This window comes from Ambystoma mexicanum, chromosome 4q, assembly GCF_040938575.1.
Source record: "Ambystoma mexicanum isolate Mex_15411 chromosome 4q, UKY_AmexF1_1, whole genome shotgun sequence".
Classification (NCBI taxonomy): Eukaryota; Metazoa; Chordata; class Amphibia; order Caudata; family Ambystomatidae; genus Ambystoma; species Ambystoma mexicanum.
In genome coordinates, this window is record NC_090928.1 from 623,689,584 (window position 1) to 623,711,875 (window position 22,292).

The 22,292-nt window shown below is 43.8% G+C and overlaps 1 protein-coding gene across 1 annotated transcript in view; it reads left to right on the top strand.

Annotated features, from left to right (window-relative positions):
- Positions 1-22,292, top strand: part of RAB1A (RAB1A, member RAS oncogene family) — a 237,863-nt gene that overhangs the window by 70,888 nt on the left and 144,683 nt on the right. The window lies entirely within an intron of this gene.

The following is a 22,292-nucleotide window of genomic DNA, read 5'->3' on the forward strand; positions in this document are numbered from 1 at the left end:
ATGGTTTTCGCTCTAAGTAAGGACGGGCTCCCAAACATCATGTTGAAATGGGCCCCAATACAACTTTAGCCGGGCCTGCGTTGGTCGAATAGTGTTAGGCAATAGTGGCCTATGAGCATCCTGGGGAAAGAGGATGGGGGAATCACTAAAGGTCTGACTGATGGGGGAGGGTGTGGTGAGGTGGGGCGGGTAGAGCGGTAAGCCAGGACAGACGACGAAGGAAAAGGGTGCAGGAAAAGGAATTAATACTTTCTGAAGTGTGTTTAAACATTTGAGGGACTACGGACCCCATCAGGCATTTAACCTGATAAAAGGCACCACGTATTTTCCAGTAGAACTGCTTTTTCGTAAACTACATTCACCCTTCCATGTCCCCCTAGCCATACCTTATGCCCTCAACTTATGGGGCATGAGAAATCTGCAGCAAACATTGAATCAGGAAATGCATGGGTTGATGGGTCTTAAACATGCATGGGTGTGCTCATTTTTATTTTTAAAAGCTGTCTTTCTATCCCCATTAAAGTGTAAACGTTTCCCGAACTTGCATGCACAATCTAAAAATGGCGTGTCAACGCCCTAGAAAAGGCCATGTGTTGGATAGCGGTATGCCTTGTCTTTTTTTTTCTATAGATGTTGCTTCGAATAGGGTACCATGGCACAATGCATACTTCTGCTTTAAGTGACTGGGCACGGTTTTAACTGGGATGGAAACTGTGTGTGTGTAGGGTCCCTTAAGCATAGCGTTCAAGTAAGCCCGATCCTGGTTTAACAATGTAAGCCTAGGTGGGGATTCCAATTCTAGCACCTTTTTGAAAACCAGGCTACAGTAAGATAGTGATTTCCCACATCTCCGCGGAAGCAGACTTTTGATCCCTACTTTCTTGGTTCATCACTTTGCAGGACATCGGTAAATCGTAAAAGTGGTGGTTTCAGTTCGAATTGAAAGGTTTGTGTGGCCGGGGTGGGTTGGGGGACCCTGCAGTATGTCCTTCAAGGTAGGAGGCTTCAGTAAATCGAACGCTGCAAACTTCAAGGACCTGTCAATTTGAGCAGCTGGTAACCGGAAGTAAATCGGTCTCACTGTGCCTTATTGAATAGCTTGGTCAAGTGGGGAAACTTCGATTTAATATGTTAGTCTAGTCTTTAAACACCAGGCAGTTATTTTCTCTTTTTATGTACCACTTTTTGGTCCTTGTTTCATGCACTCTGGGCTGGTGTCCATTTATGTGACAAAACATACTATGCGCAGGCTCATGCATCTCCCCTCGTAAATTTCATTTTTTTTAGTGATAGGGAAGCTAGGATTAGAACGCAGGTCTCCTTTCTTTCAGATTCTCCAACCACGCACAAAAATGCGTTGTTACAGCGAGCAAACCCACCAAATAACAGCTCTACCACCTATATGTTTGTCACCTATATATTTGTTGTCCGTTGGTTAAACAGTATTTACATAACTGTCCTTGTTTAACCCGAGGACAGGATGCAACACCTCTTCTCCTGGATTCTGATTTAACATATATAATTGTCCTGGTTGGTGCTAGGCAAACTACAACTGTGGAAACGAGAGCATTTTCTAATACTATACACTGATCTTCATTTACGAATGGGGACAAGTGACTTTACAGCTAGTAGCTTTCAACTTGACATTTTGCAATCTAAACTGTTTTGGGAAGTAGGGATGAGTTTTAGTTTACTTGGAAACCTTAAATGTATGTTTTGGTGGAAGAGAGTTTCCTTTGCCAATTAAGGGGGTGCACCTTCACAGGGTTTCAACTTTTTGGGTACTCTCTTGCACATTCAAATTTCTAAAATGTTTAATTTGGACTGAAGGTTCCCAGAAACGATTCTGTAAATCCCTAAATGTCTTCACCGCTGCATTAAATTCACCATGGAATTTTCCAAGGTAAACATACGCTTTCTACACAAAGACCTACACAGGACACGTTTCTATCCAAGCCACACAACTATCTACAGCCAAACCATCTGATAACAACGTATGTCTTCTAACAGGAGGGCATGGGGACAACCAACTTGCCACACTTTATGCATCCTTGCAAAAGGATGACTATTGCAATTGACAGGGAATTTCAGCAGGCTTTGAGAATACCCAGAAATGACCAACTTCAATACAGGGACCACAAAACCACAAAGAAATACCCCTGCTCATACAGCATTAACCCAACTGAATAGAATTGTTAAGGACCTACACTCTGTTTTCAAAAGAGATGAGGAGCAGTGGGACATTTCCAAAGAAGCCCCTTCAGTTGCATGCAAATGGAAAAATTCTACCAGATCAAGAACAAAGACTGGAACATCCACACGCAATGTTAAGAGATGTAAAACCTGCCTACACATCAGCACCAACTCCACAAAACCAAACATTACAGATACAAGGCACATGCATTTGCAAATCTTATGTGCAATAATACCTCATCCAGTGCAAGAAACATCCCCAAGGAAAGTATGCTGTTGAGACTTGCAAGGATAAACGTGAAAGAATTGCACCAACACCATTTTAAACTGCAAAGCAAACACCACTTGGTAACACTCCTGACGCCTCGGACTACCCTTTGCAAGGCAGGTACTGTAGTATAGTACATACTTTTACACAACTTTGTGTAGACACACAATCAAAATCAGACCCTCATATGGGGCCAATCAAGCTTAAGACTTTTAGTCACTCCTATAGCTCACCCGCCACCTTCACAAAATACTGCTTCCTAGCCATCCAGTTAACATACTTTATTGGGCCGGATTACTCCATTAACAAATGATAAATACACCAACGATGCAACCTACGAAAGTAAGCACTTGCAGAAATGGACATTGCTTTCTGGATGTCGGAACTAAACCATGTCATCTACACGATTCATGGTTCGAGGCACTGGTCTCGTACTCTGATCTCAGAGGCCCTAATTTGTAGGTGTTCAATAATGAGGAAATTATAGGTCATACCATTTATCTTGGACCTACCAACAGCATTGCGGCAAGGCTTGTTACAGAAGGGAGAAACTTGTAAAGCTTTTGTACAGGTGGACTGAAAATGCCTAGTCCTAGTGGAACAGACAGGTTGGGAAGTCCTGAGCCCAATAACCGGAATAGTCCAGCTAAACGGTTAAGTTCTGCTTTAAGGGGGTAGTGCACTCAAAAATATTATTGTCCCGATCGTTCGAGCATGTGTTTTTCAGCATAAATTGATCGGTCGTAAAAAACGTTCCTATGCTTCTTACCTTGGTTTTTCTCACTTTTACACATGCGAAAACAAGAAGTCGGCCGCGGCCATCTTGTGCTTATCTTATTCGTTGCTGCATAGCACTCGGGGCGAGTGCCCCTGGGCTCTAAATCATATCCCCCGCCCATGACATCACTATTCCAAACGAAATGCTCCACCTATTTTCATGACGTTAGTGGGCAGCATAGCCAAACGCGCCCAGTCATCACCCACGTAAAAAAGTCAGTTGACGCAGAACACAGAAGATTAACACACTCACATCGCATCCTAAATCGAATTTGCTACAAATAATTTTACAGAAAACATCATTAATCTGCAATTTCGCAAGTGCTTTTATTTATCAAAGAACGCTCCAAAAATCACATTGAGATTCACTGATTGTGATGAACCACCAATAGTTGTCTCTTTAGGCTCCAGTGGCAAAAGTTTAAAATGACGCATATGGTGTTCCTTTCGGGAGAAGTTGTGGATTGGACGCATCGGATTCTTGCTACACTGCAAGTGATGACAGGTTGCTCCTTGTCGCTGGTATCGCAAAAGGGCATATCGCTCCCGGTCGATAGTCGCACATGATGATGGTGATGATGAACGATGTGGTTAGGTGTATCTGCCATTGCTGGTTGAAAAAGCCACCCCACGGCAGCTGGAAACTATGGCATTCGCAGAACAGTACAATATATCTGTGTAGATAACTGATACTAAAATATATTTTTATTCTGTTATTTATACTAATTTATGTTGTAATTCTGCACCGGATGAATCAGAATAACGAACACAAAGAACGCACACCAACAACGTGGGGGTATATTTTAGACTACGATGTGCATGAAAGGTTAGCGCTGAGTATGTAGCTCCCAAGAGCATGGATACAGTGAGTCAGAAATGGGACAACAGACAGATGGCATTGTAACAGAACTGGGAATATTGTCTATAGAAAAGCAAACCAATTACCCTTGGAAAATCTTCTAATCCCGGGCTTTCAATAATGCAACCTTGATTGGGCACCCTGATATTTCATGGGACGAAGTGGTTTAGATATCACTAGCCTGCATACAGGTTGTGCTTTTGTCTCGTCTGAGTAATCGTCACAATATGCTCCAGCGGACAACATCAAAAATCAATAGAGGACAAAAATTCCAACCTTTACTCATCCCGACTAAACCAAAACACCAATAACAATTATTAGTAGACTTCTAAATAAACTGTGAATTACGCACTCAGTATTTTAAATATGGCACGGTATATGGAACAATGTATTCTATCCACTCTTTACGTCAAAATTCCATTTTAGCACGTCACTAAATTCTCCAATATGCAAAGAGAACAATTTCCCCTTCTTTTTTCGCAAAAATATTATGTATTGAACTTACATTGTTTGGTTGTTCCATTCTTTTGGCGTAACGCGCAGTGTTCGCTCTGAACAACGGTTTGCATAAATTGAAACTAAATGTTCCAATGTCCACTTTCATAACAGTAAATATCATTTTTGCAGGTATTCCATATTGCTCCTTTCGGTCCAAGGTCACATAACAATTGAAGCTTGTTTTCAGCGCTTACGTTTGGTGGGTTTCGTTTTTGAGAATTAATGCCACAATATTAAAACATACCGGAAAAGATGCCACAGAGTGAACTGATACATTTCTTCTTTCACCACAAGCATCATCCCACAAAGTGACCTTCCCTCCATGGAGCACTGAGCACAGCAGGTGCACATGGCATTCGAAAAACACAAGAAAAATAAATTGTTGGCATCCACCAATGATGCGCGATCTTTACTGTCTCACCCATCACTAGTGCAGTTTATGAACCTATAGTTGATGTCATTCATGACGCTGTGACCTTTCCATGGGCAAAAGCATTAGATCTGGAGTCTCTACGTTCACGAACAGCTCTACCTTTGTTGATTATTATTTAATTTCGGAATAAAGTTAACCTTGTGAAATCCTGCAACCTCTCTCTTAGCTTCTTTCACGAGAGGTTTGTATTCATTAGGTTCTGAGCGTAACATGGGACAGCCGTTCACACCATCTATCCCACCTGAGGCAGCCCTGTCTAGTTTCAAGCGAGATGGGTCACTTTGCTTGCCCATACCCGGTTAGTTGTATTTATCATTCGACTATCGGCAGTGCGTGTGCATAGGTTAAGCGTGGATGAGTGTTAGCCAATTTTTGGGATTCTTTCACCTGAATTTCAAACGCAGACCTTAAGTCCGTAGCCTTGTGCTGAACATTGCAGTAGTGCGCAAAGTCACGTAATCGCTACGGTCAAGCCAAAAGCCTATCTTCTTGGGAAGGCCGTAGCAAGTCGGGCAGGGGCCTGAGGTAATGAAGAATTTGTTCCCACTATTGCAGAAGGGAGTGCCCTTCGCGGCAGATCAGTTTTTGAAATCTGAACACGGCCAGTGAGCGCAGGCCAAATCAGCCAACATAGAATTGCTTTGCTAGATTCTATGCTTTATATTGTGAATCTCAGCAAGAAATCAGTCTATAATAGCCACAGTATAGAACTAACTATGAATTGTATTGTGTATAGCTGTCATTCGAGGAGAGTTGGACCTCGGGGCATTATATTCATTGACAGTTGCGTTTCGTTTCACAGAGCAGGGGAAGCCTTGACTTCAAATTAGTTTTTGACCACAGTTACATTGAAGATAAGTAAAACCGATAGTACAAGGCACTGAATGTAACCTAGGATTCCTTTTGTGTCTGTACAAAACACTCCACAATATCATATGCTGATATGATTTGGCATTTATAACGCACAAATGCACAAGTGCTTCAAGGCGCAACAAGGCAAGGGAGGGTAGACGGAGGGAAGACGGAGACAAAGGTCTTACTATCCCAGGTGACATTGATATTGCAAAAGGAAGGGGGGGGACAAGGGTAAAAGTGCTGTGGGAAAGGTGGATGGGCCAGTGGAGTGCATAGGATGAACAGTCCAAATAAATAAAGGAATCCAATAATAAAAAGTGCGGACAGCAGGTGGAAAGTGCAAGGGTAAGTGCAGACAACAGGTGTCAATTGCTGTTAGGGTGCTGTAGGGATGCAGAATCCGTCCCTGAGTGCAAGTGTTGTCAGGGAGGCAGTGCAGGTGGGCAACTGGCAGGGAGGGGAACCTGGCCCCAAGATGAAAGGGTACCCGGGTCAGACTGTATCCTGACAACCAGCAGTTTCAGTGAGCAGATCAGCAGGGGATAGGGGGAGAAAAAGCAGATAGAGATCAGTACAGGAAGGACCCAAGTTGGAACAGGGAGGGGTCGACCGGAGAGGAAAGGACTCACCCAAGCAAGGGCATGATTGGTGATAACTATCATGGAGACGGTTGAAAAGGATGGTAGTGTTCACCATGTCAAAGGCAGTGTAGCGGTCAAATAAGATGAGGACACAAGGGGTGAAGGAATAAAGTTTTGCAAGCACATCCTCTGGGAAGTTTTCTGTGTCCTGAGGAAGTACACGAGACATCCAATTGGATGTTAAATTCTCCAAGAAGGAGACTTTAACAAGGAGACTTCTTAATTAAGGGGCATTAAGTAAACATTAATGATGACATTGCACAGAGTGGAAGGAGGCCAAGAGGGCATCCCGCTGGGTGCCACCATTAATGTGAGAAGAAGAGAAAGTAGAGATGGCAGACACTATATTTAGAGTCTGTAGGTGTGGCGAGGGAACGACAAAGGATGTCGCAGAGGGTTTGCCTGGATTTAGCACAGGTATAGGTATCGGCGACAGTGAGGCCGGGGGTTTGAGACCAAGAAGTCCTTCGTAAATGTCTTACTACCAGATTTAGTGAGCAGAGCAGGGTAGTCGATGGAGAAAGTTAGAAAAGATAGAAGAGACAGAGAGCACCAGGGAGTTGGTAGGCAGAGGGAAGAAGAGGAATGGTGTTGGAGGGGGCTGTGAAAAACACAAGAGAAGGACACAAGGAGGGGTGCATGCAAAGGAAACCACTGAGTCACACTGTATGGAAACACAGCAACAGAAGACACTAGTTGGCAAAATGTTGACAGACGATACTTTGAATATATTTTGGACGCACTGGTGTGCTATGTAGAGCTATGGAGAAACCCCCAAAAATTGCACATCAAAATACTGAAATAGTAAGTATCGGAGAGAGTTAAAAGGGGCCTAATCGCAGAGGTGTTTAAAAACTGCTAAGGCAGAACATTGTGGAAGTTAGGGGGTTGAATCAGGTCACTCGATTGATCATTGCTATGAAAATGTTACCCACCATAGTTGTTCAGTGCCAAGCACTGCATACGTGTATGTATGTGGTTTGGGTCAAGAATTGAGGGTTTGACATCAGCAAGTCTGTGCCCCGTTGACTGATGGCTAATATCCTATTTGCCCATCATTATTTCTGCAACGAAATGGGCAGTGCAGCACCGATGTGCTAGGGTAATTCCATTTTAAAATGTATCACGAATAGCAATCACATACATGTGTCTTATCATTAAAATGTATTCCAAATGCAATGTGATGTCTTTCAATATTAGATTGTTTACCTCTGGTCTATGTGCCTCCTCTTCTATTGCAATACCTTGTGTACATTCCTTGAACAGAATATTCAGTAAAAAAAAAGAAAAGTGGATCGTACTGGAAATTAAAATCTTTCATCGCACTGAGCGCTTAAACACAAAGTAATATTAAATGAGTAAGAACGTATACTAAAAGGTTTGTTTTCTCAACACTAAGAACATTCGTATGAACATACCCTTGTAAACAGTCAAAGTATATCTTTTTTTACATTGAACCCGATAACGTTCAGAGATGACCCATGTGCTTCATCAAAGATCACCGTGCAAGACATACGGATTGTAATGTTGCCCTCAAACCTTTTGTCATGTATTCTGCATTAGGGAGGAAGTATGCAAACCTCATACTATGGACCAGTTGCAAAGGATGAAGTGATTGTGGCCGAAGTTCCAGCATCCAGCTGTAACACAGTACTTGTTTTTAGTACGGGTGAAAACAGCAAAATGGAACTGTGACAATGAGCTTCAAAAAATTGTACATATAGAGGGACACCCATACATATCACTTAGTGTTACTAACTGATAGCACACATAAACTTTAATTTCATTTTAAATTGCAAGCATAACACATTTTCGTAAAGGACAAGTATAATAAAATTATAATAAAATATAATAAAATTACTTGATGACTCTGGAAATGAAATTGATGCAGAATCTTGTTTAATTTTCCGAGCATTTTCATAAAGTGGGACATGGAGGAAAAACAGTTGTATTAGATGTGTGGGCAGATCCAACGCTTGAGAATATCACTTTGTGCATGCCGGTAGGACTCGCCATTGGGACACTGGACTTGTCGGTGGTTTCTTCCCTTGTGAGGGTCTGTGCATCCATCACTGCTCTATGCCAAAAAAGGAACATGTCAAGCAACCGATTACATAAACACAATGACACAATGGGACTTTTATAGAGCACAATGGCATTGTTTTATAATGGTCATAATTGTTAGATTTGTTAGAGGCTCAAAAAAAGCGGGGACCAATGTAGTGAAATCTAGTATAGTAAAAATTCAATGTATCGTGTAGCAATGGAAACCTTAGTAAGACACTTCTGAAGTAAATATACCCCGAAAGCTCTAATCTGTTCATGAAGTTACCATTTCAGTACCCTACCAGATTTAGATGGAGAGATCGATAGTACTTATTTATGCATCCATTGTCCAACATAACAACAAACGCAGCTAATTCATCACGCAGGACTCACCGGAGGCAGCGTGCGCATACATTCGGTTGGAATTGCATGTGTAAGCAATTTACGATGAATTTGGGGTCAACGCTTTTAAGAGTACTCGGATTGGTCGTACATATCGTCGGTAAAGTATCGGCTGCAGATGCGGAATCGATTGGCCCTCAGGATTGTCAGAAGCGGCCAGTCTAAGCTCTGAACTGAAACTGCAGTGCTGGTGCGGCTTGACAGTCACGTTAGGTCCTTTCCTCTAGACCATAGAGGCGAATCGAAGGTGTTGCGAGCTGGCGAGTCGGTTGGAGTTTTTGGAGCTGGCACCGAGCTCAGATCAGACGGTCGGAGAAACCGTGAATGGAGAGACTCGCATCTGCACCCGCTCTCTGGTAAACCGAGTTTGGAGGGTGCCGTCCTATCGACTCCTCACTTTTGGTGAGGTGAGGTGAGAGGAGTGAGGCATGAGACAAGGCTGGCAGGAGCTAGCAGAGGCCGCTAGTAGAGACCGATCGTCTGCCCACTCTCCACCTTATGCCACTCTATACTTAGTTTTGGATATTGAGCGTTGATATTGAGTGTGGACCGCACATTCATCCTCATCCAGGTGACCTTGAGTAGTCCTCACATTTGGAGCCCTAAATTGCTAGGGGGTATTAGTGCTATTGTGCTACTGTGCAGAAGGACAAGTCTGCTAGCACTTTACGGGTATAATTTACCAGAGACTGTGGGGCTCCCCTTGCTTGGTGGGTCCTTGATCTGGGAATTAGCACGACTTTGGCGGAAGTGAGGTGAAAGTGGATGGTGTTTGGAGGTGTTCGGCGGGGAGGCCTTGAGACCGGTCAAGCTAGTCAGGGCGATTTAGCCATACCCACATTAATCCTAGAAATTCCTCCGCCCTCCGAGGACTGTGGGTGTTTCCTTTCACTTGGATCGGTGTGTTAGGTCGATACTATCGAACTACCGCGTGCTCTGCCCCCTGAACTTTATACAGGGTTTGAAAGGAAGGGGAGAATGACAAAAACATATAATCTACGTAGTGGATTATTGGGGGACAGATCGGGACTTTTAGATGCATCTCAAATCTCGGTGGGCCAGAAGAAACATCCTTTAGTTCTGGTAACACAGGGCATACCAGTTTTCTCCCTCCTAGAAGTTCATTCCCCTTGGACTGTCAAATCCTGACTAGCTCTGGAGTAAGTCCAACAAAGATCAGCTATTGAAAGATTCTATTCCACACCAAGGAATTCATGTGAAAAAGCCCAGTGAATGTCGAATTTGATATACACTCACAGCAAATACAAAAAAAAATACCATCAAAAACTATTTTCACATTGAACCTGCAATAGCTACAAAGGTCCCGAATGAGGTGCCTTTAGAAGAAAACTTGGAAGAGTTGCAGCTGAGTCTGGAAATTAGCAAACAGCTTGTGATGAGTATAGCACATCATTCTGGAATGGAGGAAGAGGGCAGCGAGGTTCCCCAAACAGACTTATCCTTTGAACTCCATCAGGTACCTGGGGTTTGGTCTCCTCTAGAAGGAGATTCTGATTCACCTCCAACAGGACAAGAAAGTTAGGTCATTTGGGAAAAGAAACTGGACAAATAGGTCATTGAGGATCTGAGTTGGGTCCACCAACGATTGTGCCTCTGAATTTCATATTGGGCTCCTTGGTAAATGTATTCGAAGATATCAAGAGGGAAGTAGACCATCATTCAGGAATATTGTTAGAATTAAACTATAGAGATGGAGTCAGTTGGTTCTCAACCACAAATGAGGATCAAAGAGAATAGTGGGAGGTGCTACAATGTCTCCAAAAGGAGCAAGCAGGAAAATGTGATATCCTGATTTCGCAAGGGACTGAGCTAAGGAATAAATATGAGCAGGATAACGGAAAAACTGGACCAAGGTGCCCTCAATCAGGGATGAACTATTCCCCCAAAAGGAACAGAAAAATTGGAGGTGGTATTTAAGAAGCCCCAAGAGGCAAACTCAACGTTAATTGTGAAAGCAACGGTGAGTTGTCAAACGGAGTTGTTGGTTGTGCTGAAGAAAATAGCCCCGATATTTCTATGTAAAAAGCACCGAAATCGAGCCCGCCTACATTGAAAATTGCTCCAATATTTTTGAAAAAAGAGGCTTGATCGTTACAAAAAGTTAGTGGAGCTTGTGACACTGAAGATACGCAAGTCAATCGAGGATAGAGAAGGGGGGGGAATAGTGAAGGCCCTATTAGTAATGGATGGGAGATATGGGGGCCTAAGAAGCAATCCTCTCCTCCCCAGCAATCCACAGCGGTGGCCCAGTTGACGGTTAATAAAAAGGCTTCCAGTAATGTGTCTAGTCTGAAAGTGTTCTTAAGTAAAAGGGACACTAATAAGCTATGTAATCCCTTTAAATCGCCATGCTATCCTTAATTAAATGAAATCTATGAATCTCCTAAAGTACTTGTCCTCTGGAGACCTAGATCGTGTTAGCTTCCCGGAGTTTCCTAAGACTTCGAATGCCAAACTGCAAATGAAATCAAGATTAGCCTTGGAGGCGATGATGGATTCCAGTGAAGAATGGCAGAAGAGCGGCTTTAGCATATCTAGAACTACTCTAAACAAGGTGGAACAGAATGCAATCAAAAATTCAGAATTGCCACAACAAAAGTTGACTGGCACTGCCAATTGGGGAGGGGCACCGAACATCTGGGAAATAGTGCCTGAAATTATAGCACAAGTGATACAGAAAATTAGTCTACCAGAGCAGAAGCTCTAGCCAAACGGGAAATAAGATGTCTCGTGGAACAAAAGAGGATTCAACTCCTTCTCTAAGGACTCACAAAGACGGTTTATCTTTAATAATTTTGATTTAATCTTATTTCAAGAAACCTGGTTAACTGAAGTAATTGGGATTGAGGGATTCTCTATTTTTGAGCAATGTGCCACTTGTAGGGGACAAGGTTGCCCTAGTGGCGGTCTGTTGATGGCTTGTAGGAAACTTGTTTTTTGTGACTGTTCCCTGATATCGAACTCCACCCAAGCCTTATTGGCAGTGAGAATGCAGATTAGAGCTCAGAAGACTAATGTATACTGGGTTGCGATAGCAGTGTATTGGAAGCAGTTGATTAGTGAACTACCAGTCTTGCAAAGCCTATCCGATCTCTTAGTGACAATTGTGTTGCAATGTCCATCAGATGAACTTTTGATACTGGGAATTTTAATGTTCAATGTATCATCTCTTCTGACCCTCCTCATAGGGTAAAGGACATCACAAAAATAGTTATAGCTGGGTTGCTTTCATGAGGGACTAGAATATGCTAATGTTGAATGATAATGTGAATGGTGAACCCTTGGGTGTTCCCAATTGGAGGAGAGGGACGTCCTTCTCAATTGATTACGTCTTTGTGTCAAGGAACTTATTTGATAAATGCTTACAACTGAAGGCGATACAAAACAAGGATAGTGATCATATAATGTTGGATTTTGTTAAATGTGGGAAATGCCATAAACTATCCTATATACAACAAGCCGTTGGAGGCAAATTTGGCGGGTAATGGAGTTTAAGCAGGGGGGCCTTATTCTTTGTCAAAAACTAGAAGGGGCAGTGGATGTTCTCAGTAAAGAAAAGTTGAAGGAATACTGTCAACCAGACGCTTATCAACTTGATCTGGGGTTAGAATAAACCAATAATGGGGAAAGTTGCCCCTCCCAAAAAACCATGAACATTCCTTTGACAATGAAATCCATGAGAAGAAATGGGTGGGAGCAGAGAAATCTAGAAATAAGAAAATGATAAAGGACTACAAAAGCTGTAGTGCAACTATGAAGCAAATAACGAATGACTACAAAAACTGGGTTAGATCTCACAGGTTCCTGCTCTCTCATAGAGATGGGGAAGAAATGCTAAAAGCAGTACTAATGAGAAACGCTAGGAATTTTTGGACCATTGCCAACTCGGTTCAGATCAAGTTGATTCTGCACAAACACTGTGTATAGAGGAAAAGGTTTGGGTAGAATATTTCACTAGGCTATACGCCCAGGCTAGCTCTGTAGGCCAGTGCGGTGCAACCAATACTAACTGGCTTATGGAGGTATCAGTGGGCGACACATTGCCCCAAATAAGGAAATCCTCTAGTTCTAGAGCCCCGGGGCCGAATGGCCTTTCCAACTCCACCTTGAAGATTCCTATGACATGGGCGGTAGTCTTAAAGATCTTGTTTGAAAATATATTAGTGTCACAAATGTTTCCAGATTCCTGGAAGAACGCAATGATCATTCCCCTATATAAAAAGGGTGACCGCCTTTTTGCAGACCGCTACTGTCCCATCTCATTGTTGGATGCTGATGGAAAAAATTGTTGTGGTCTGTTATGGGGAAGTTGGTGGTCTGGGCCATTCAGAGGGATATTCTTCCGAAGGAACAGACAGGTTTTAGAAAAGGAATTTCCACGATTCTATATCTTTTGAACTTGGGCTGTATGACTGCTGCTACTTGCGTTAAAGATGGATCTCCCCTCTTTTGAGCCTGGGTGGATCTATCACGTGCTTTTGACACTATAAATAGGAATAAATTTTGGAGTAAATTAAAGTGGGGCCTCCCAGATAGCCTCCTAAATATTATGATCCATTTACATCAAGGTACAATGTTAAGAGTAAGGCTGGGGAAATCGGGGCTTCTTTCTAGACCAATTGCCTCCGAGAAGTGAGTGCGTCAGGGGTGCCGATTGACCCCTTTCCTTTTTATTCTGTTTGGCAGATTTGGGTGAGTGGTTGGCAGGTAAGGGCTTGGTAGCCCCAAAACTAGGAGGTGGAAAAGTTAGTGGTTGGCCTATGCCGATGATATTGTGGTCATGGACCACTCTCAGTTTGGCTTGCAGAGATTACTAAGTGCACATAATTGTTGGGTCGTGCGAGACGTCACTGCCACCTTTTACTTAGGCAGTGACATTCTCAACCGCTTTGCCATTAGTTTGGACCTAATTAACTTCAAAGCTTGGTCCCGATTAGCGGATAATCCCATGGGCTTTGATGATCAAGAAAAAGCATTTTGGTCAGCTCAATTGTTACCTTATGCAGTTGAAATTCAGCTTAAAGAGGAAGTCACCACCCCAGAAAGGACCCGACAATTCTCCCTGGAAGTGAAAGTTCAAAGAGGACAAAGTGCAAAACCTTGATTCTTATATTCATCTAAATGCTTCTCTCCAACAGCAAGGGTTAGGGGTAAACCCAACACCATTAGTCAACATAGAACATGACACCATTCCAATAGAGGTGGATAACAGCGACTTAACCGCAGGCACCACTGTTGGAATGGTGGTTGATGACCGACATTTCTCCATTGATTTAGGAAATGAACTGTTAGGACAAATCCCCAAGGACTGTTTTGACAGTGATGACAATACAACACCAGAAAGGATTTTCACCCGGCATGGGGGAACTTCCTGGTGTACACTTCTTGCCCTTATGGTAAGGAAGATGTGACTTGTGACTTCAGAGGGGACGAGGTGATTTTCCAGGTGCATGAGGGCTGCCTTTCCCACCTGAAGCCTCCAGTCCAAATCAGCACTCTGACCAGGGACTTCTCCACCCAGCTGGAGGAGACCGCTGAGATAGCCATACCAGAAGTCTTTCCAGGCTTCAGGCAGATGGTGGAAGAGAGAGTCAACCTAGCTGATGCCTGTGTGACTCTGGAACAGAAGCAAAAGTTGAAACAAGTTTTCTTGGATTTCCAAGATCTCTTTGCGGTAGACTCAAATGACTGTGGTCGCACCGACATCCACACAACAATTCCCACGGACCCTGGACTGACTCCAGTGTTTGTGAAGCAATATTGTTTGCCTCTCGCATCCATGGAGTCCCTTACTGAAATAATTAAGAACCTTGAGTCCCGGGGAATAATACGTCCAGTACATAGACCTTCAATAATCCGGTGCTCGGAATATTGAAGCCAAACGGCCAGTGGAGACTCTGTGCCGACCTTAGGGAGCTCAACAAACGGGTCCATACTTCCCGATGGCCTCTGCCCTACATTGACCAAGGGCTGGCCCAGATTCAGGGGTCACAGGTATTCACAGCAATAGACCTGACCAGTGGATACTGGACTGTGCCGGTCAGTAGGGGGACCAATACAAACGGGCTTTTACCTTTTGGGGGCCAGCAGTACACATGGACCCGGATACCTCAACTCCGGCAATTAATTCAACATTTTGCTACATAAGGCCATGCCCGACCTGGGTTCTTCCTGGAGACAGGGTTCTCTAATACATGCTTGACGGCAGTATTATACCAAAAGCATGACATGGTCAATAAAGTAATCTCCTATGCGAGCAAAACTTTATCCTCTGTGGAGGAAAAATTCAACGATTGTGAGAAGGCACTCCTGGCAACGGTGTGGGCATTGAAGAATTACCGCCCGCTTATCCAGGGGGAACACATCATAGTGGAGGCTCCACACCAGCCTCTGCAATATCTCCAAAGTGACAGAATCCGGGCCGGAAATGTGAGTAATTCCCGAATCACTTCCTGGATTCTGTCAATGCAAGGCTTTCCTGTGGAGGTCAGATATGGCCAAAACAAGAAGAGTCCCCTCGCGCAAGGTCTGGCTGACTTGCATGATTGTGCCAGAGAAAACTGTCTCGAGGACGAAAGTCTAAAAATCAAGGACAACATGGAGGCATACCTCAATTCCCCACACAAAGTCTTTGAAGAGGACAAGTGTGAGGGAATGCCCACTGTCTATGTGGATGGATGCTCTTACCATGTTGGCAACCACAGGGAGAAAGAACTGGTGGCCGGCGTAGGGAATGCATGGGTGAAGGAGTTTCCTGAACCCTCCGCTGGGTACAAAATTGGTTCCCGAAGTAGTCAGGTGGCAGAGTTGATGGCTGTGCATCAGGCCATCCTCACCGCTGTCCAATATCAACTCCACGAACTGGTCATAATCACAGACTCTGATTATGTACGGAACGGGTTCGTGGAGCACCTGGTTAATTGGAAAACAAGAGGCATGTTATGTGCTAATAACAAACCCTTGAAACATGGGAAGTTAATCCAAAACATTGATGATCTGGTCACCTCGAATGGGATGACCATATACTGGAAAAAGATCAAGGGTCATTCCAAAGTAGAGGGAGCAGACAAAACTGGAAATTACTTAGCTGGTCAGCTGGCCAAAACCGGGCCATCCAAGGGGATCTAATAGAGATTGAGTCCCTGTTGGGGGAAATCCAGGTCACTGCTATCACTAGGTCCCAGACAAATGCTCACAATGATCTTTCAACTGCACAATGGAGTAAGGAGACCCCTGATGCTGATTTGATTACAGCTCAAAAAGGGGATCCAATAATTAAGTTTTACCAACACATTGAGGACCCTGAGAACTTTCCCCTGACGGATACCGATTACATTGGGAAAGAGGACCTAAGAGTGTTGATGAAATGTCCAAAGATGTTCTGGATCCAAGACAGGTTGTTGGTAAGGAAATCCCTAGCTGGCCATGATCAGTGGGTGGTTCCTACCTCATTCCGAAGCCTGATGTTAAGTCACGCCCATGATGCGGCCACAGCCGGTCATAGGGGGTTTCACACAACACTTGAAATCTTGAGAGGTTGCATACTGGCCACACATGGGGCAGGACCTCAACCAATATTTGAAGGGTTGTCTTGTGTGTACACAATTTCAGCCATCATCCCTCACACACCGTGCGCCTCTCCAAAAGAGGGGGATGACACTGCCATGGTCAGATTTGCAAATCGACTTTGTAGCCCTGTAATTCGCTCGTCTAGAGGAAACAAGTACATGTTGACCGTTACATGCTTTTTTACCAAGTGGGTGGAATGTCTCCTGGCCCCAAACTGCAAGGCAGAAACAGCAGCTGCCCTGATGATTAACCACATCTTTTCCCGTTTTGGTCTACCTCAAAGGATTGAGTCAGACAGGGGTAGCCACTTCACCAGTGAAGTAATGACAAAGATGTGGGAGATACTGGGGGTCAAAAGGAAGTTACATATTGCTTACCGGCCAGCTTCCTCTGGGGCAGTAGAACGCTACAACCGAACCATTGTGAGCATCTTAAAAAAGTTTGTGGCAGATTCTGGGCCAAGTTGGGATATCCGATTACCTCTGGTCCTAATGGCCATCAGATCTACGCCTTCATCTGCAACTAAAATGTCACCATTTGAGTTGATGGACTGGACGCAAGATGGTGCTTCCTCAGTATTTGCTCGACAGGACCCAGGAGCAGACACTGATAAATGCCTCCACAACTCATGAGTATGTGGAGAATTTAAGGAAACGCCTCCAACATGCTTTTGCCTATGCTCAGCGGAATCTAGAAAGAGCAGCTGAGAGTATGAAAACGCCCTATGATTTGAAAACCACCAGGAAGGAATATGATGTGGGAGACCAGGTCTATCTATACAATTTCCAAAGGAACCAGGCCAAACAGCGAAAATGTTTGCCTACATGGAAGGGAACCTTTGAAATTATAGACAAGATCTCCCCTGTTGCCTACAAAATCCGCATCACCAAAGGTAATTTGGAGGAAGGGGAAGATAAGTGGGTCCATATTAATCAGCTGAAGTGTTGCCATCCCAGGCACTTTCTGCAACAACTGGAGGAATCCACTGGAATCCCAGAGGGGGCCGTTCCAGAATAATTCAGTTCCAACCCTAAAATATTCCACATATAGCACACATAAAAATTCTGTGATTCTTGTGTATATATATATATGTTCTTGTCTCCTAATTTAAAAAAGAAAATGTATATGTTCATATCTTCTGATTTATAAAATGTATATGTTCGCCACACCATTAATAGTGGTGGAAAAATGTCTAGGAATGTGTATTGCTGCTTTGCTTTATCATCCTAGGAGAGATTAAACCATGGAGACTGACCACGGAAGGCGACCTGGGGACCGGGAGCGAAGATCCGACGGGCCCGGGGTACCGCCCAATCCTCCCATCAGGACCAGCAAGGAGAACTGATTGATCGACTGGAGGGAGGAAAAGATGCTGAACTGTGCCATCTACGGAATTGGAAGAAGATGAGCCGAACATCCCAGATCTTGCGAGTTCCATCAGTGAAAGATCAGAATGGCCATCGCAAGAGGGGGGGCTTGTGGGATGTTATTTACCCATGCATCCAAGCCCTACCATAAAACTGTGCAGTACTGGCATGGAAAACATCATGATGGCCAGAACTCCCCAGAGAGTAGTGCACAGGGAAAACATGAATAGGCTGCCACCCATTTTTGCCTATGTTGTGAGCACAGGAGGGCACTGCCTAAAACCACCATTGGGCTACACACACAGTAGCCTGAAACCATTGGGAATGACAATGCTGATTGCCAAAAGCAACCCGGAACTGTGGGGAACTCATTTTCTTAATGTCAAAAATGGATGCAGTACCGGTGCTCACCACTATCAGAAAGCCGGCGTTTTATAACCACCAGACTTTTGTGTAAAACTGAACAAATGAACCGAAACCAGGCCAAGGAAAGACTTGCTAAGAGGTGGATACAATGTAAAAATATATTCTGAAATGACTTGAAGGAAGTAATTATTTAATGTGTATATATAAAAAAAATAGCTGCATGTAAGTTGGATGTGAATGTAGGAAACTGGGAACTAAAGTGACATTTAGCTGAATTCTGCCTGACAACTACCCCCGACAGGAGAAACCTGCTCAGCCACTCTTCCCAGGCCTAGCTGCATCCTGCTGCCCCCACCAAAAGGAGATGACACCTCTTTGATTAGATTAGGGGAGGGGCACCTGCAGGAGGTTGAACAAAGCACTGTCCTGGGCTCAGGTAAATGTTATATTGGGGGGGTCGTAAAATGGCTTCCTCTTGGGGCGAAACTGGGAGGGGCAGTGCCTCTGCTAGCAAGCTGAGCTTGGGGGAAGTGGATAAACCAGTTATTCCACCATGTGATGTGGGAAGCCACACCCCTTTTTGACCAGGGCATAATTTTAAAGATAGATAATTCATAGTACGGACCTGTCAAAATTATATAATTAATACCATTATTCTTGTGATTTTTCGGTGCACATTTTAAAAGGTGTTAGGACCCTGTGGGATGTTCTTGGGGATAGTAGCGGAAAAAAGGTTTGTTACTCCAAATGTATGCAAGTTAAAAATCTGACACTTTATCATCTGTAACCCATATCCCTGGTGCACATTTGTGTAAAATCTGGAAAGGTTTAGAGGTCGTTATCTGGATGAAAAGGGGAGAATTCTGTCATCAGTGGACACAACATCGTACAAAGACAGGGATCGGATGGTTTGGTGCTACAGAAAATGTTAACTGGACCTATAATATTAGAAAAATGGTACATAGATAAATATGTATTTGGGTCAGAAATAGATTTGTGTGCAATTTGACAAGGGGAGGTTCCTTTTGACCATAAAACCTACAGCATCACTCTGACACTCCATTTCTTCCCCCCAATCAAGGGAGAGAGGAAAGCTTGGCCAATGATAAGTGAGAGGGGCAGGCTTAGCTAGGCCAAGGCACACACCCATTTTCAAAACACATAAAAAGGGCCACTGAAACCCAGGTAGGGAATTCACTTTCCACTTTCTTGCGGTACGCTTTGCCGGGAGACTCTATACTTCAAATCCATCAACCTCCAGAGACCAGAGATCCAGAGAGACCAGAACTGTGCAGTGCTGTGAGCAGAACCAGTGCTTGACAGACCCAGAGAGCAGAGCTGACCCAGATAGCCGGGACTTCAGAACCACCCGCCGGAAGTCCCGTCCAACCTGACCAGACCTTGACGGCTTATGTCAAAAATATAGTGCGAGTACTCGCTGTGCCAAAACCAATCTTAGTTTAAAATAATCTAATCCAAACTATTTTAGCCTATTAGAACTGCCTCCTAGAATCGTGTCATTCTGTCATTTTTAAAACTGAGAACTGTCATCTGTCATTCTGAGCTTTAAAATTTCAAATCCGAAAAACTACTTTCACAAAATCGTCCGTATCTCCACAATTTCAGCCACGTGTAAAAATCAGCAGCTTCTTGCTTTCCTTTGCTAAAATTTGTTTTAACCTGCTGGTTACACATAGAGCATTGCTAAAGTGAGCCTGAACTAATATAAACTAGATATCACCCACCCTGAACCTCTGGAGGGAATTAAAAGCATTTTTAGCACATTTCTCATTTCATTGTCATCACATTCAAAGCATTTTGGGCCTGTGTTTCAAACCTCTACCTGTTTTCCTCTAAGCTTGCTGGGGGGAACTGCATTTCGTATTGCATTTTGTAGGGATTCTTGAAAACTGTGCTCTCCTTCCATTTCTTACATTGCATAGGGGGGGGAGTGAATTGTCAAGGAAAAGTGATTACATTGTCTTTTGTTGAAGCCATATCAAGTTATTTTCTGTTCTGCATTTCATTCATCATTGCGTTTCCTTGAACCATATAAAGCATTCTTTCCCACCTTATTCTTCTGTTCCTATTCATAAGTTAGCTCTTGCTGATTACTGCTCATATTCACAAGTGTAATATCCATTATCAATTTATTTATAGAAGTGTGATATATTTATATTGTTTAAATTTTCAATTAAACCTTTTAATTTGCAAAACAAACCTACTTCTTGGCTCAGTGGGGTCAGGGGGATTCTAAGAGGGGGGTGTTATACAAGGGTTGTCATCCAGAGTACTGAACTGGACATAAAAATACATCAATAAGGGTTTTCCTCAGCATCCCAGACTAGGCATTGACTTAGCTGTAGTGTTGATTGAATATCGCTTACAACGCAAGCGGAACATGTTCTTAAACCCTCAACATGTTCCAGGGGAACTCCATTCTCTGACAGATAATCCAAGCAGGTAGCCTTTACCAGAAGAACACGAGTGGCAACTTAACAGATATCCTAGATGGAATCTTCTCCCAAAGGGGGGGGGGTCATCCCCCATTAGACCTGTTCACCCCAGGCCTAAACGTGCAATGCCCAGGCTCCTTGTCCAGGTTTCCCCAACCAGGGTGCAAGGGGGAATGCTCTGTGAATGAACTGGTCAGGGAAATTAGCTTACGCTTTTCCTCAGGCGCCACTCCTCAGCAGGATAATGTACACAATACACCAGCAACAAGCTGCTCTAATCCTTGTTGCTTCTTTGAGGGCTAGACAACCTTGGGTTCCACATTTGTTGAAACTGGCAATGTGCAACCTGATCAAGCTCCCGTGCTCTTACAACGTGCTAACGCAAAGGAGCATCTCTCCACCCGTCCTCAATCTATGAACTTGGCAACCTGGCTCCTGAAGTCAGAATTCAGCCACTTGACTCTTCCACAACAGTGTATGGATATCCTAGAAGAGGCACGGAAACCAGACACTCCTATTTCAACAAGTGGAATCGATTTGTGATCTGGTGTAGGTCACAAACGTAAACCCAATCGAATGTTCCCCTTCTAACATTCTACATTGCATGCTTTACCTAATAGACTCTGGCCTAGTATTCATTTCCATCAAAGTGCACCTGGTGGCCCTCTCAGCTTACACCACTTCACAAAACAGTGTCCTGGTGGAAAGCTTCTGTCATTGAAGCATTCATGGAAGGGGTGAAGAGGCTATACCCTCCCATCTCTAACCCTCCTCCGGGTTGGGATGTTAATATCGTGCTCTCAAAGCTCATGGGTCTGCCCTTTTGAGGCTATGCCCAAGGCCAGCCTAAAACACTTACTTACAAGACTGCATTCCTAGTAGCTATCACCTCTGTGAGAAGAGTCAGCTACAAGTTTTGTCCGTACAAGACCCTTTCTTCATAATACAAAGAGACAAAGTTGTTCTCAGAACACATCCTAGGTTTCACCGAGTTCATTTCCAAGTTCCATGTTAATCAATCCATAGAACTTCCCTCCTTCTTTCAAAAGCCATCTAACCTGGCTGAAAGAAGCTTCCATGCACTTGATGTACGAAGAGTGGTCTTGTAGTATGTGAACAGAACTAAACTCCTAAGGAAAACAGACCAACTCTTTGTTTCCATAGCACCTGGGAGAGAGGGTGATCACATATCAAAGAAAACCATCTCCAAATGGATATCTGGGGCATACAGCTCTGCCATTTCCTGTCCAAAAGAGTTTTACTCTTCACTTCCAGGGCTCACTCTACCAGAGGTACCAGAGCTACCTTAGCCTTCATTGCAAACGTCCCTCTAGACGGCATTTGCAAGGCTGCTACATGGAGTTCCATTCATAACTTCACACAGCATTATTGCATTGACGCTCACTCAAAAGCAGATTTACAGGTGGGACAAGTGGTTCTAAAATATCTATTTGCTGCTGTACCTTCTCACATCCCACCTCCTTCTCCAGGTACTGCTCGCTAAACTATGCAGAGCATATGAATCTAAGCAGATGGAGACA